Here is a 17,538-nt window from a genome sequence, read left to right as displayed (position 1 = left end):
AATTGAGCATTAAACAAAACGTGTCTAAAGTCTCTTTGGTGGTGGAAATGCATGGAGAGAAATGCATCAGAATGAAGCGCGCCCTACAAACCGTGATGGAGGGAGGAGTAGTATGAAGGTGAAAACCAAGTACGTGTATGGCCAGTCAGTTGAAGCACTTCCTCTTGGCATATCACTGACATGTGGGACCAGAGTGTGAGCAAACCGATCTCAATTGATGGCAAAATGGCCAACCCGCCATTCCTCAAGAGAGACAAGGAGCGAGAACACACAGATGGGCTCGCACGAAGGCCAAGATATATTCGAGCATGGTTCATCGATATCATCATTACATGTTCGATGTTTTTTAATACTACTATTGGTCTGCCGTTTTCCGCCCTTCTCCAGAATAAATATGTACTTTATCAGAGATTAAAATAAAATAAGAGTACAGATGCTACACCATGCGGTTCTAGTAGTAGTACTACTCATACTACTAAACCTTCTGCTTGGCTCTTTGCCTCTTCGTGAAGTCGAACAATGATGGTACTCCACATGTTGAGTACTACAGTGTATGCCTCTGGCAACCTGACACCAAATGAACTGATGCATATCCACCGGCTGGGCGAGGGTAGGTTGCATTAGTCAAAAGGCGTAAGCGAGCTTCACCTTGTCCTCCAAGCCTCTCCTCGTTTTGCGAGTTGATGGGACACACCAAAAAGTAGTGCTAGTCCATACTCCCACCTTTCCGGTTAATATGGCTTAATCTTTTTTTTGGTTAAATGAGAGAGCTTTATTCATATATAAGCATTATTAGGACGGTCAACCAAGAGACTGGTTACTAGGAAGCGAGGTACCCCGCAAAAAAAGAAGAAGGAAGCGAGGTGTTTCATCAAGCTAGCTCTCGGCTACATTGAAAGTGCAGCAAGCACGGTTTGCACAAAGATGCGCCGCGAGTTTTGCTGACCTGTTTACATGCTGAATAATAAAAAGAGGAAATATTACTGAGCGCTCCTATTTGTAAATGGATATGAGCCAGAATTAAGTGAGAATTGTGGCGAGTGTTCCATGCAATCAACTTCCATTATCACATGCGAGAACCCTCGAAGAGAACCAAATGTGTTGAAGACTTCTTTATCACATTTTTAAAATATAATAAGAGTGCAGACGCTCCTCCATCCGGTTCCTAGTAGTATAGTACATACCTCTACAGTAGTAGTACTAGTACTAGTAAACTTTGCGCTTGACTATTCACCTCTTCGGGAAGTCGAACAATAATAGTACTAGTATAGTGTATGCTTCTGGCAATCTGACACCGATTTGACTGTTGCACGTCCACCGCCTGAGCAAGGGAGGGCTTGCATTAGTCAAAAGTTTCTCCTTGTCCTGCGAGCCACCGCGTGCGAGCTTCTCGCATCCTGCAAGCTTCTCCTCGTTCAGCAAGTTGACGGGACACAACAAAGTAATGCTAGTCCATACTGCCTCCTTTCCGATTAATATGGCTTAATTTAAAACGAGATAAATACATTGTCCGTCCCTGTATATTTGTAAAAATACAGTTAGTGCACTTCATAATATGCTCATTGCACTCATTATATACATTTTCCGGTGTTTATACGGTCACTAGCTCACCCTGGCTGAGTATGTGTGTGCATGCACGTGTAGGTTTTGTACTTGAGTGTGCCGTGTGTGTTCCGTCGTGTGCTCGGACATGCATGCATCAGGGTGTCACACACGTTTTTGCGTCCATGTGTACGTGTGACTGTTGCATGCATGCATGAGGTTGTAGTCCCTCACATTCACATGTTCATAAGTCAATGCTTTATCAAAATGTTACATGCAAGGTTTAATCATTCGTTGTTCACGCATGCATTCCCGATTTTAATACGTTGGTAAAGACAATTTCTTCAGGAAAACGAGCCCATGAATTGAGTACAAAGGGGACCAATCAGCCAGGATGGAGGGAGTACCAGTAGTGAACCGGAAGGAGGGAGTAGGTACTAGTAGTACTACGTAACAACATGCAGTAACAAAATTCCTCTATGCGCATCCTGTCTACGTGTCATGCAAGAAAATAGAGATAAGTACAAGTGAGACTCGGGAACAGTCATACACGTAGGGGGAGTACGTGTAGGGGCCACTAAGGAGCAGTCAATTCACACAATAAGTTCGAAAGAAGCAACCATCATTTCACTCTTCAATGAAAGGTATGCAATATAAAATGGTTGATATGGAGAGAAAAAGAAAACCACTATATATATTCTAGCAGGAGCCTAAGCTACAAGCTTCCTTGCTTGGGTTTCTCTCTTCACAAGCATAGACCGATGGTGGCCACACCACTGGTCACATATCTGGCCTGATCCCACCGCTGGGGGAAGGGGGCAATGTTCTGCATAGACGCGGTCGACATCGGCAAGGGAGAAAACCGACAGTCGGTGCGTCCCAATCGGGGGTCCCCGCGGTATGGGCTGATGTCGCGTCCCAACCGCCCTTATAGCTATAGCCCGATGTCCCAAGTAGTACATCTTCATTTTGGAGCCGACTTGGTCCACTACTGTAGCTCCCCACGTAGCTCCATCTCCATGTCGATCTTTCTCTACTTCTATTGGCTTCTATTTGTGATGAGTTTATGTCTCATGAACTAGTGCCAGTACTATTATTCTAATCACACTTCTTCAATATCTTTGCCATCAGGGATGCTCAGGTCGATTTTAGTGGAACTGCACAAAAGTATCGTATGATCCGAGGGTGCCAACCGTCTTTCGTTCGACAGGTTCTACCTAGCCAGGAAATTAAATTCTATTTAGGGTTTAGGGTTTAAGTCGCAGTGACCCCATCATTAGTTTTTCTTTTGTACACACTCTCACAACTTTTGTCTTTAGTTGTGAAGTAAATATTGGCTATGATCTGTGAATCATTGAGATGCATCAGCATGCATGTTAGTTTTCCTTTGCATTTGATGGAATGTTGTAAGGGGGCAACCTTGGAGTAGGAATAAAAATGGAGTGGAAAGTTTCCGTTTTTCCGAAGAAAAATGGAAAGGAAGAGAAACCAACGTTTCGTTTCGTTGGATCTCGCCATCGAGCAAAACCAACGTTTAAATTACGTTTGTCGCGTTCGTGTCTCACCCTCCTCTACGGCTCCACCCTAGACGGTCGCTCAGCATGCCACTCACCGCAAACCAAGTATACAATAACTTTCCTGCCTGCTTGTCGATGGATCGCACCATGGAGTACTAGCACTACTAGAAGAGATTGACGAGTTGGGGGAGGACAGCTAGCTATAGCATGGACTCCCAAGAACTTTCTACATGCATGTTGTGGCCAGGTATTGCGACCTTTGAACGCGGAGCAGTCGCGTCCACCGGGAAGTGGCGCGGGCGACGCTCTCTAGGTCAACGCGCCACTTCAATGCCGGCGCTAGTGAGAGGTCACATCCGCTCTGGCCGGGCATGCATGCGGTACTGACTGTTTCGGGCAGGAAGCACGCGCGGGTGACGAAGAGGGTTTGGGTTGGTCAGGAGCAGGCGTGGCAGCGGTCCGGACGCCCGCAAATAAGAGATGACGTACGTTAATATTGCTGCATATATAATTAACAACGTAAATAATGTGCCAGTTGGACAAATATTATTGGAGATGGAGATGGAATTTTACGTAAAAACGGATATGCATGTCTATGTCTATGCATGTGTGCGCGACGACTCTCGCGACCTGGAAGCGGGGGCGTGTTTTTGATCGATTTTTCTTTCTTGCTACGTTAAAAAAAATTTCCGCCAGTTTTCGTTTCTTTTTTGGGAACACGCGTATTCTATTTAAAACCACTGCTATGGAGAGATTTTTTTACTCCATTGTATATATAGCCTCTTGTTTGATAGGGTTTCTTGCCTCTCGCTCTCTCACCCTCTCCATATCAAAACAACATGACATTGTCCACTCTATCTCTCACCTCACTGGTGGTTACATATCCGACCGAATCCCGTCCACTGCGGGAGGTGAGGAGGTGCAGCGTTGACGTTTTCGCCGTTGGCGATCGAGGAAGCCGATGCGCACCGTCCTCTCGAAGCCGACGCTAGTGCGGACGAAGGTCCTCTGCGCCCTTGTTTGTTGCCGCTGTGTGGGCAAACCCCGCCCACCCGCCTAAGCGACATCTCGCCCACCTCAGGTATAACTTCTTGTACTGGTCCAGCTCCCCAGGTCACAACATGTGGGTTTTCTTCTATGCGACTACTCCCCAGCTGCCCATGTATAGTAGCTAGGGTTCATCGGCTAGTCGAACATCACCTACTATTATAGAGGAAATGCCACTCAGAAAGTTGTCTTGGTTTACGCCTCGGTGGAGGTATACATGTTGTTTCGACAAAAAGTACATGGTGGTTGTGCGGTCATTGTCCATATGCTCCTATTGCTGCTGCTAATCTAATACTATCACTGGTTAAATGAAGAAATGCTTTTTTTTTCGGGTATCCTAGTTTAGTTCCCATCAAGACAATCATGATGCTTCTGTTTCTTGGTGCACTTCTCATTAATTCTTCTTGACAATTGAGAACTCGCTATTAATCTTGTACCACTGCCAAAACAAAGTAACAACACTATATCCCTTTTTATATTTTTTTGCAATTAGCGATGGGTATCTCCATACCCGGGCATGTCTTCCTCAATTTTAGTGGAACTGCATAAAATTGGATGGCCATTGTTGTTCCGCCTCACTGTCCTCTTCCACGTGGTTCTTCCTTCCTCGAGCTTGATTACTGAGAAGAAACAGACCACAGTGAGGATTTGTCGAACTTCATAGGTGCCTCACCCAAACTTGATCCCAAATGGATGGTGCGTCACCATGATGACCTACCGATGGTCATGGTTGCATCGGCTGGTGAAGCTGATCGATTTTCGACGAAAAACAAGTTGTCTTCCATCAGTGCTCTTTGCTTGTTACCCACAAAGATGATATCCTTCATTAGCTCACCTTGGTTGCATTGGAGACGCAGTCGTCTTCCATGTTGGTGCAATTTTTTCACACAATTTGCTATGAACCAAATGTTTCCTGGAAGAAGGATCGACATTGGTACTAAGAGCATAAGTTTTGTATTGATTTCTAAGCCTTCTCACAACTTTTGTCTTCAGCTCCCCTGTAATTTTATTTGTCCAGCTATTAACGTTGATTAAAAAAATGGTGTGGACTAAAAACCAAGATGGACGTAGTAGCCCTCCATTTTTACTTACTCTGCATATTAGATTTGACTGGAGTCAAACTTTGTAAAGTTTGACCAAGTTTAGGCCGAACACAACAAAACATAATTATTGAGAGAGGGCAAACTGTACATACTCTCAAACCTTTCCGATAATTGAAATTAAAATTCTTTATTTGTACACACTCTCACACGTTTTCGATAATTTGGCGCATGTGTGGTTGTTCACTTAAGGGAGGGTAGTGTAATGCACGTGAAGGACAGGAAGTGTGACCAGGACGCGTGGATCGTTAGTTCATCGGAAGTAGTAGTTTTCTTCACTGGTACGTTAAATAAAGAGTTCCGTTTCGTACTTACACAATTTAAAATGATTGTTATGGAGAGAATAAGAAAACCACTCGACTATATATTAGTAGTATACACGAGTACTATATGGACGCAACTTCATTGACTTAGTGCACCTGCCTTTGGGTGTATGACAGGTGGGCCCAAAATGTGGTTGGCCCACCTTTCATACAGCCAAAGGTAGGTGCGGTTAAGGCACCGGAGCTCAGTTCGTAATACAATATATATGTAGTACACTATATAAGCTGCAGCCTTAGCGCTTGTTCGCTAGGGTTTGCACTCTTCACACTCTCACTGCACTACATATATGCACACTGGAGGCTCAGCGTTCCTTGTCTAGGGTTTGCTATATTCACAGTCTCTCACCCTCTTCACCAGATCTAAACAAGACTGCATTGGCCTCTGTCTCTCTGTCCCCCCTCACAGCTGATGAAAGAGGCGTCCGGATCCCGTCGCACCAGGAAGGGGAGGAGGTGCAACGTTCACTCTATCGCCTTCGGCGAGGGAGGCAGTCCACTGCCGACTGTGCTGTTCTCTTTCATCCAGCGCCTGTGCGGGAGGGCCACCGACCCCTTCTTCCTTGTTGTTGTATGTAGTGTGGGCAGATCTGACCTCCCGCCGCACGCCTTGCCACATCCCGATGACCCTAAGGTATAAGTTTCTTTGAAACTGTCATTGCTCTAGCTGCATGCGGATCTTTTTCGATTCTGTAGTCGAATCTAGGTATTGTTTCAAAGAGGGAAGAAGGGTACGGTGGGGTGGAGCATGAATCTAGGATGTGGTTCAATGAGGAAAGGAGGGAGGGAAAGTAGTATAGACTGGCTATCCAGCCGCTTTGTTGGTTGAAAAGGGAAAAGGGGGTAAACCAGTACACACATCTGTAAGGAACCTACCTCTTTGTTGAGAAAGGAAAGAAACTGGGGGTTGGGTAGTTTGTGTAGGACTAGATTTGCTGCCCTCACATAGGAAAACGGTTCAAAGAGAACAAATATGGGACCAACGCAGATATGCTGCTTGGTAACATACTCTGCATCACCCATTTATACGTGTGGACGCACATGGTGCTGGCATGTCCCATGTCCCATGTCCCATACAACTATTTTGCTGTTGTTAATCTAAGAATGCCGCTGGTAAATTGAAGCAATGGCACTGTTAAAAGTAAATTAAAATTTTAACGAATGTTGGTTTAAGAGAATGTATCTGTTAATACGAATCAATGCAACCGTTTTACAAATGCTACTATCCTACTTTGTTTTCCATCAAGATAAGTTAGATGCTTCTTTTTGTCGCCGTATGTTTCATCCTCCTTTATTGGCCAGTAATTGTTTCCTTTTTTGCCTCTGTTAAAACAGGGATATCTATTCAACTTGTTGCTATAGTGAACTTAAATGTCACACCGGCGACTTTGCTTGATTTCAGTGCAACTACACAAAACGAGATTGGATTTCCTATTCATGTTGGCAGATTCATAGGTGATCTTGTGTGCGTCATGAAAGGTTGGTACCTGCCTTCATCCACATGATCATGCAGTGTGCTTTGAGATGTTCTGCTACTTGTATTGGTACTGTTTTAAATAAATGTTGAATTGAAGCTATTGTATTGCTGTCTTTTCCCATTAAGTAGTGAACAAAAATGGGACCAACCCGGACATGATGTTTGTTGCTTTGTTAAAACAAACTCTACATCACCCCCTTTATAAGTAGATGGAAGCACATGTTGTTGTTGTGCCTACTCTCCCCTGGAACTGTTTTTGCCTTTTGTTAATCTAATGCCACTGGTAGAATTAAGCAATGCCACTCTCAGAATTAACTACTAAATCTTAGTTCAGAACAACATCACTTGTTAGGGATTGGCGGGATTACCATTTTTGTGGCTGCATGTTTCATCCTCCTTTATTGGCCAGTAATTGATTCTTTTTTGCCTCTATTAAAACAGGGATATCTATTCGGCTTGTTGCTATTACGACATTTTGCTTCGCTACACGAAACACTTATGTTTTAAGAGTGTTTTGTGTAGTTCAACTGGAATGTCACACCGACAACTTTGCTTAATTTTGGTGGAACTGCACAAAGGGAGATCGGATTGTCATATATGTGTTGGGATTTCTTTCAATTCCTCCTCGCGAGTTGTTTCAAATCATGGTCAAAAAAGTTCAGTACCGAATTCCATCCACATGATGCTATGGTGTGCTTTTAGATGTTGTGCTACTTGTATTGGCACTGTTTTGGATAAATGTTGAATTGAAGCTATTGAACTGTTGTCTTTTACCATTAAGTGAGCAAAAATTGTTCCAACCCAGACATGATGCTTGTTTCTTTGTTACAACAAAACTCTGCATCACCCCCTTTATAAGTAGATGGAAGCACATGGTGTTGTTGTGCCCACTCTCCCGTGGAACTGTTTATTCTTTTGGTTAATCTAATGTTGTCGGATTATGGGTTCTGGCAAACCCTTGAGGTTCAAACACTAGGATGCGCACGAAGATCTCTCTCCCCCAGCTCACGCCCTCGCAACAATTGCAAAGCCTAGCTTGCCGAACCCAAGGAACAAGAGACACAAGAGTTTATAATGGTTCGGGCCACCGTAGCGGTGTAATACCCTACTCCACTGTGGTGTGGTGGATTGCCTTGTAGGCTGGGGATGAACAAGTACAAGGGAATAACAGCTTCCTGAGGAGAGGTGTTCTTGAGCTCGAAGAGCTTGTGTGGTTGGGGATGGTCTGAATGATCCGTCTCTAGATGAGCCTCCCTGGCTACGGTGGTGGCTAGCCCTATTTATAGAGACCCGGGTCCTCTCCCCAAATTTTAGGCGGGAAGGGATCCCACAACGACCAGTTTGAAGGGGGGCAATGAGTACAAGTTATCCTAACAAAAGGTGGTCTTCGTCTGCCAAAGGCTCTGGTGGTGACGCCGTCATGGACTCCATGGTGACCTCCATCTTGCCGTCCTGCTGGTCTTGGTCTTGTTGCACCGATATGGAAACCTTTGCCTGACGCCTCGGGACTCCTCGCATGCGCCTGCATCTTTAGCACAGAAGAGGAAACTGGCACTCTGTGCCCGCTGGCGCTCGCCTAGCTTTCGTCGTCATGGCTCACGTCACGGAAACCCCACGAGGTAACCCTTGCCTTGATCTCTCCGCTACTCGCGAGCTACTCTACTGAGGCTGCCCCTGAGGAGGTCTTGTGTCGTCTGCCTCGCGAGGCTTGGGCCCTCACAAGGGTCTTGAGTGCTGGTTGATGAAGATGGGCCATACCAGGCCGCTGGTGCAGCCACGCCCTGGGCCGCAGGCAGGCAGGTCTGGGTACCCTCGTTCCTAGGACGCCAACAGTAGTACCCGGGCCCAAGGCGCGCTCGTGCTTGGCTTCACGCTGAAGCCAAGGGGCAAGTGCTGAGTGTTGCAGGCCCCAATAGCCTGCAGCCTTGATTGATGTGTGGCGACTGACGGGACATGGGTGCCTCCACTTCCCCATGCAGCCTTGATTTCCGCCTGGCTAGGCAACTACCGTCGTCTTCATAGCTCTTCCTCCCTTACAGGCAGCACTCTCCACCGCTCCCTCATCTCCCAGAAGGCTGCAGATCTCTTTCCCCGGCCCAATCTGACACCAACTCCCCCCCGCCGCCATGGCACCAAGCCGGGAGAAGAAGGGACAGAAGGAGTCCCGTACCTCGTCCCCCGCGATGCCGGTCCTCGAGCCCTCCATCGAGCGGTCGGTGGTGCTCAACCAAGAGGCGATGGGCAACGTGCGCCCGGCGCTCGCCACTGATTTCAATGAGTGGGCGACGACGGTGGCCTGGCCGGTTTCCCGCGCCAAGGTTGACATGACAGCCACCGAGGTCCCCATCCATCTCGACGCCCTCTGGGCAGGCTTGATTCCCCCCTTCTTCAATTTCTGCAATGCGGTGCCTCTCATTGCTAGATCAGCGTGCTACATCTCGATCCCCAATCCATCATCCTCCTTGTTGTCTTCACCTTTGTCTGTGAAGCCATGGTGGGCATTGCCCCTTCTGTGCCTCTGCTTCACCACTTCTTCTCACTGCACCTGACAGACCCTCTCCAACGCTCTGGGTGTGTATCCTTCCAGGCCGTCGCGGCGACGGCCAGCTTAGGGATTGACTTTGAGCTCTCGCTAGTTGTCGGAGGCTTCAGGAAGAGGTGGGTATTCCTGGACGTTGGCATGCGCAGCCCCCTGCTACTGCTCCCTCGGGTTCCAGCTCCTCCGAGCTCCGGCTGGGGGCACGCGAAGCTCACCGATCGGCGGCTTGCCCATGTCTGGCTCCGGTACGCCAGGTTGAAGGACCTTGGTGTAAGGGTGCCCATGGTGGTGAAGGAGTTCATCCGGTGTCGCATCACTCTGCTTCAGCGCTACTCTAAGAATATGTGGACCTTCTCTGGCTACGGGGACCGCATGAGGTTTCAGGCTCTAGCTCTTCCTCCTAAGGCGTGGCGCACGGTGCTCGAGCTCCTGACGGCTACTTGATGACAGCAAATCTGCCGGAGGAGGGCTGTCTTCTGTACTGCTACTCGAACAAGGCGGAGTTTGTGAAGCAGATGCCCCTTTTCGACGAATGGGGACCATGCCCAGTTGGCATTCAAGGGCCTCGAGAGAGCCCTGTCTTCGTGTCCCCCCTTCCTGCTGCGAGCGCAGGGCCCGTCCCAGGAGCAGGGGGTTGCTGTCGGGCGATGGCGACGCTGCTGCTGAGGAATCGACACCACTAGGGGCTCCTCTGGTGCCGTCCCCCGGGACCCTGGAAAGCCGTACCGAGGAGACGGCCTGGGGGCGACGCTGTCTGATGCTCCTAAGGCCGGAGCCCCCAAGGCCTTGGTGAACCTCCACGAGGCGAGCACCGAGGTCTCAGCGCGGTCCGGCACCCCTGAGGTCGCCTCCTCAGGGGTTGCACCATCCGCGCCCGGCCTTGGTGGCCGTGCCCAGGGCTTCGGCCAGCTCCGCCCGAACTTCGCGGCGCTCCACAAAAGGAGGGGATCTCGAGGCTGCAGTGGTGATGCCTTCCGGCCATTGAAGCGGACGAAGTACATTACTATTGATGAGTGAGTACCTTATCTTTGTAATTTCTAGGGTGCCGCTTTTCTCCTCCTAACCGTGATTCCTCAGGGTCCCTTCTGCCAAGGCGACGAAGTCTCCCGACAAACAACCTCATCCTGCCTCGAGACCTCTGCTGGCCTTGAGCGCCTCGAGCCAGCCTGCATCACTTGGTGCGAGGTTGGCCGGAGAGGCAAGCACGCCGGCTTTGTCACACCCTAATTTTCATGCCACAACACCTAAGCTAATAAACCTTGATAAAGTGTGGTTTGACAAAAACTTTTGCATTATTTGGCTTTTATTTGGAGTTAGTTTTCTCTCTGTGTTTTTCAAGTGCTCTTTAAAGTCAACACAACTCCACCTTCTATACTTCATCTCCTTGCCCCAAACTTCTGCCCAATGATCATGCCATGTGTATAGAGAAATATAGTATTTTCTTACAAAAAAATTTGGCCAAAAAGTATTTTCAAAAATTAGTTTTTCCAAAAACCCTTGAATTGAGGTTTGCACAGCAAGTACTTAATTAAGGGCAGTAAAAATCTTTCCAAAAGTATATTTGAATCCTATTAGATATAGGACTCCCATAAACCACAAAAATATAATTTTAAAAAGTTATTTTCCTATTTTATTTAAAAGCTTTTTCTTAAGGCCAGAAATGGTCTTTAATAGGGAAAAATTATTTTATTGTTTCAAAAATATTTGACAAAACTCAGGGAAACTCAGTGGACATATATTTTCCATATATAAGAGTTTCAACACATGGTCATGTTCAAAATATTGAACAAAACCTCCCAAAACCCTTTCTGCCCATTCTAAGGATTTGAAATATTTCTACAGGAAATATTTTCATAAAAATCCAAGGAAAATCTAGTAAGTCACAAATGCATATTGTGATCACCTTGCAAAGCCTCATATCAATCAAGGTCATTTTGGTTCACCAAAATGCCCCAAAACCCTCTCTGACTATAATCAAACTTGAATAACTTTGTACTACCAACTTTATCTCCTTGACCCCAACTTTTCTGAGCATGTTCACATGACCAAATGAGGCCACTACACCAAGTGGTTCATCAAAGGGAAGTGATTTGCTCAACTAGATCTACACAAGTTCATTTCTGCTAATTTCTAGGGTTTACAAAAGTTACATTGTGAACTTTGCCCAAATAAGCTCAAAATGGGTGTAAGGCCCTAATTATATGTGCAATTTCACCCTGTGGAGTCTCCTGCCAAATGGAGTTCATTTGCTTAACCAAACAAGCATCAAACACCTTCTGCCATTTTACTAAAACCCCTGTTTTGACCTCTTCCACTCTTCTCCATGGCCTCCACTTTTTACCACAGCACCTCCTAGACCTCTTCTACCTCCAGTAGCAATGGCTGCATCTCAGATCAATAATTGAGGGGTGAAACCACCTCTTTTACCTCTCTGGACAGCCCTTGCACCCCCTTCCTCACCTCCCTCCTCACTCCAATGGCCACCCAAGGCATCCAAGGCTTTCCCCACATTCTTTACTCCTCCCTAGAGCTACCAGACCTGCTTGGCCATGCCCACTTTGCCAAAAAATGGCATGCCGGCCATTTGCACACTCTGGAGCGCGCTACAGTGCTCTCCCGCACTGTAGCCGCCCCCTGCCAACCACCTCCGGCCACCTCGGCTCTCCCCCTCACGCCAGCCGATGCTCCTCGACGTCCGCAGCACGCTACGCCTCTGTCCCCCTCCTCCTTCTCCCTCCTGCTGCCCTTGCTCGCACGCGCGCCGGCCGCCCGAGAGCTCCAATGAGCGGCCTCACACGAGCGGCGTCTCTGACCCCTTCCCGCTCCCTCTGTTCTCCCCTGGGCATAGTTGACCCCCACGAACGCCCTAGACTCGGCGCAGCACCCTCCCGAGGCCCGTAGCAACGAGCACGAGCTCCCCGGCGCACGAGCCCACGGTGGACCTGTAACGCCCTCGATGCGGCTATATCTCCCACGTGTCGAAGCACGACTTAGAGGCATAACCGCATTGAAAGCAATGTCGCAATAGAGGTGATCTTCACACAACCCATGTAATACATAAGGGAAAGAGATACATAGTTGGCTTACAATCGCCACTTCATACAATTACATGAATAAAGCATTACATCATTCAAATACACTCAAGGTCCGACTACGGAACCAAAATAAAAGAAGAACCCCAAATGCGACAAGGTCCACGATCGACCCCAACTGGGCTCCACTACTGACCAACTAGAAACGAAACAACACGAAGGACAAGATCTTCATTGAACTCCTCCTTGAGCTTGGTTGCGTCAACTGCACGGACTCATCGGCACCTGCAAGCTGGTTTTGGAAGTATCTGTGAGTCACAGGGACTCAACAATCTCGCACCCTCGCGATCAAGACTATTTAAGCTTATGGGTAAGGTAAAGGTATGAGGTGGAGCTGCAGCAAGCGACTAGCATATATGGTGGCTAACATACGCAAATGAGAGCGAGAAAGAAGGCAAAGCACGATCGATAAAAGTATGATCAAGAAGTGATCCTAAAACAACCTACGTCAAGCATAACTCCAACACCGTGTTCACTTCCCGGACTCCGCCGGAAAGAGACCATCACGGTTACACACGCGGTTGATGTATTTTAATTGAGTTAAGGTTCAAGTTATCTACAACCGGATATTAACAAATTCCCATCTGCCCATAACCGCGGGCACGACTTTCGAAAGTTCAAATCCCTGCAGGGGTGTCCCAACTTAGCCCATGACAAGCTCTCACGGTCAACGAAGGAATAGACCTCCTCCCGAGACATTCCGATCAGACTCGGTATCCCGGTTCTACAAGACATCCTCGACAATGGTAAAACAAGTGCAGCAAAGCCGCCCGATGCGCCGACATCCTGATGGGAGCTGCACATATCTCGTTCTCAGGGCAACACCGGATGAGACATCCTACGAGTAAAACCAGCCCTCAAGTTTCCCCGAGGTGGCCCCGCAGTCTACTCAGTTCGGACCAACACTTAGACAAGCACTGGCCCGGGGGGGAGGGTTAAAATAAGATGACCCTTTGGGCTGGCCTAACCCAGGGGAAAAAGAGGCTAGGTGGCGAATGGTAAAACCAAGTTTGGGCCTTGCTGGAGGAGTTTTATTCAAGGCGAACTGTCAAGGGGTTCCCATTATACCCAACCGCGTAAGGAACGCAAAATCCGGGAACATAACACCGATATGACGGAAACTAGGGCGGCAAGAGTGGAACAAAACACCAGGCATAAGGCCGATCCTTCCACCCTTTGCCAAGTATATAGATGCATTAATTAAATAAGATATATTGTGATATCCCAACAAGTAAACATGTTCCAACAAGGAACAATATCTCCATGTTCCAACAAGGAACAAACTTCAATCTTCACCTGCAACTAACAACGCTATAAGAGGGGATGAGCAAAGGGGTAACATAGCCAAACAACGGTTTGCTAGGACAAGGTGGGTTAGAGGCTTGGTTCCACGATATGGGAGGCATGATAAGCAAGTGGTAGGTATCGCAGCATAGGCATAGAAAAAGAGCGAGCATCTAAGCAAGCAAAGATAGAAGTGATTTTGAGGGTATGATCATCTTGCCTGAAATCCCGCAAGGAAGAAGAACGAGTCCATGAAGAAGACAAACGGGCGTAGTCGAACGGGTCCTCACAAACGCGACGTTAACGAATCCAACCCGAAGAAGCAAACACCGGAAAGAAGCACACAACATACTAAACAACCAACACATGAACATGATATGATATGCGGGATGCGGTATGCGATGCCTATGCATGATTTGACAAGGAAAGAAAGAACCTGGCCTCAACTTGGAAATCCAAGTGTGCCACTGGAAAGGTGAGATGAAATCGCTTGAAAACGATATAAAGATCACCGGAATCGGAGTTATGGTTTTGGCGAGCAATTCAAATATGGCACCGGTCTGCGATAAACAACAAGTAGCCATCTAGATGCATCAAGATACTCATGCTACATCACTCAAACATGGCAACAAAATACATGTCAGGGACCCACTCATGATGCTTGACAAAAGATGAACACTGAGCTATGGCCAATTCATCCATTAACAGGTTCAAACAAGCATGGCAAAAATGCAATTTGTAAACATATCTCAGACTTAGTGAAATTAACACTTGTCTGGAATTTCAGATCAGGTAGCCCCCTTTGGAGCATGAAAACTATATGCTACAGGACCTGAACATGGCAAAGTAAAGCATGGCATGGAGCTACTCAAAGAGCTTAACAAAAGTCCCTTAGTGACCTTGAGCCAAAAGGGATCAGAAAATACAATTGCAAGCATGTGAACATGGCAAAAACATAATCAGATTACAGACTTAGTGAAAAACTGGAGCATGCAAATCAGGTATCAAGTAGGCATGTTTACGAGCTCGATGCACTCACTACAGAGCAAGGCATGACAATCTAAGAATACACCCATCAAGAATACACATTATAAAAGCTAGACATGGCAAGAACAATAACATAGCATGCACGGATCAACTACAACATCCTCGGCAAAATCGCTAACAAGTAGACAATCTGCCTAGATTCATGAAATAGCAAAAGTAGAGCTCGATTGACTCAAGCTATGGTGCTCCATAATTGCAACCAAGGACATGGATGGATAGAGCACTACAAGATTAACAAAACATCCTTACTGATCATCCTCAAAAGAGGCACTGATCACTAGGAAACAACATGAACATACGGCATATTGATAAAAACAGATCAAAGACTTAGTGGAATTGCTAAGTCCCTGAAATCAGCATTAACGAATGCACCACTTTGCCAGCTTGTGCTAGTCACCACACACATCACAAAAATACATGGATAGCACCTCTAGAAAGATGGCATGGCATATAACAAAACACATGTAGAGCTCATGGGCATATCATGCACACAATAATCATGGCAAAAATGACAAATAGCTATTTGGAGCAGCAGATCGGGCAACTATCTCAAATAGCACTCTACCAACAGCATTTCGGGCATCAAGATGAACTCAAATGAAAATGATGCAATGAGATGAAATGATGTGCTCTTTGAGACGAACATTTTGATATGCTATACGCCCAAAACGGATATACGGATGCAAAGTTACGACATGATGAACATGAGCATATAAAACTGGGAATTTCGGGGACTTGGTGAAATTATATCCTCCGCAAAAAGTCAACGGGACGAGGAGAAGCGGGACGGCGCGGATCCGGGACGGAGGACGCCGTTTGGTTGGAGGGATGGGTGGATCTCATCCACCCTCCTCGGATCCGACCGGAGCGGCGCTCCGGCGAGCTCGACGCCGGCGAGGAGCGAAGCTCCGGCGAGGTCGCAGCGGGGCGGCGCCAGAGGGAGGCGAGGTGGTGGCCGGACGGCGGAGGAGCTTTGGCAGGGCGCTGGCGGGGGCATTGGCCGGAGCGGCGCGGGCGGGGCGCGATGGCGCGACGGTCGAGGACGGCAGCGACGAAGGACGGCGGTGGGGCATGGCGCACGACGGTCGGAGTGGCGGCACCGGCGCGAGGTGGTGGCGGCGCGCGGTGGCGACCTGGACCGCGTGGGCCGGATCGGGGCCCCGCGGGCCATGCGGCGGGGAGGAGAGAGAGGGCGCAGCGCGGGCTAAGTGGCACGCTCCGGTTGGCCGGGAGCGGTCGCCGAGAAGACGTGGCAGGCTCCCATTGGTCGGAGTGATGTGGCGGCGGCGGTGGACACGTCCAGCGGCGGGACGGACATGTCCGGTGGCGCGAGGAGGAAGACGCTAGGGTTTGGACTGCGCGAAAATTCGGGGAGAGCCACATATTTATAGGTAGAGGGAGCTAGGAGAGTCCAAATGAGGTGCGGTTTTCGGCCACGCGATCGTGATCGAACGACCGAGATGATAGAGAGGGTTTAGGTGGGTTTTGGGCCAAAATGGAAGGGTGTTGGGCTGCAACACATACCAGGCCTTTTCGGTCCCTTGGTTAACCGTAGGAGTATCAAACGAAGTCCAAATGGTACGAAACTTGACAGGCGGTCTACCGGTAGTAAACCAAGGCCGCTTGGCAAGTCTCGGTCCAATACGGAAATGTTTAACCCCCACACATGAAAAGAAGGTAGAAATGACCACCGGAGGAGATAAGAGCGCCGGAATGCAAAACGGACAACGGGGAAAATGCTCGGATGCATGAGATGAACACGTATGCAAATGAAATGCACATGATGACATGATATGCAATGCATGACACACAAGAAATGACAAGGCAACAACAATGAATAACTGGACGACACCTGGCACATCGGTGTCGGGGCGTTACAACACTCCACCACTACGAGAGGATCTCGTCCCGAGATCTAGAATGGCACCGGAGGGAAAACGGAAGAGAAAGAGAAGAGGTAAAACTAAGTTGCTCCTTTGACAAACGAGTGAAACCAAAGAACCTTGAAAAGGTTAAGCCATATCGAGAAAAGAATACAACGGAGACAAATGAAGTTGATAACTCTCCGTTAGAAAAAGAACAAGGAACAACAACAAACTGCCTCTGGAACAAAATTAAGAATCGAATGGAATGAACGAAGGGAAACGAGATCTTGAGGGAGCACGCTTACAACAAATGCTAGAACGGAGTTGTTGGAAAACCAACAACGAAAAGAATAAGCCTGATATGGTCTTATGGAATACATATCACATTATGAGGTGACAACCTGCCACTCACGGGAAAAGAAATGGATTGATAAGAATAAGGATAGGAGAAGCTTATTTCACCGAGAGGATAATAAAGAACTTGGGTCAATTATAAGCATCATAATTAGCAACAATCCTTAGGGAAAGTTTTAGGTGAAATATAACCCAAGATAACCCCAATGACGAGATTGATGGATTTAAAATACCTCATTCTTAATAATATGTGAATCATGAAACATAAACTCAAATTATCAAGAATGACATAATACCACCTCCAATGATACGGAAGAAAGAATTGCACTCCGGATTGAAAGATTTAGAAACTTA

The sequence above is a fragment of the Triticum aestivum genome, chromosome 3A, assembly GCF_018294505.1.
Source record: "Triticum aestivum cultivar Chinese Spring chromosome 3A, IWGSC CS RefSeq v2.1, whole genome shotgun sequence".
NCBI classification, from domain to species: Eukaryota; Viridiplantae; Streptophyta; class Magnoliopsida; order Poales; family Poaceae; genus Triticum; species Triticum aestivum.
Note: the sequence above shows the minus strand (reverse complement) of the source record.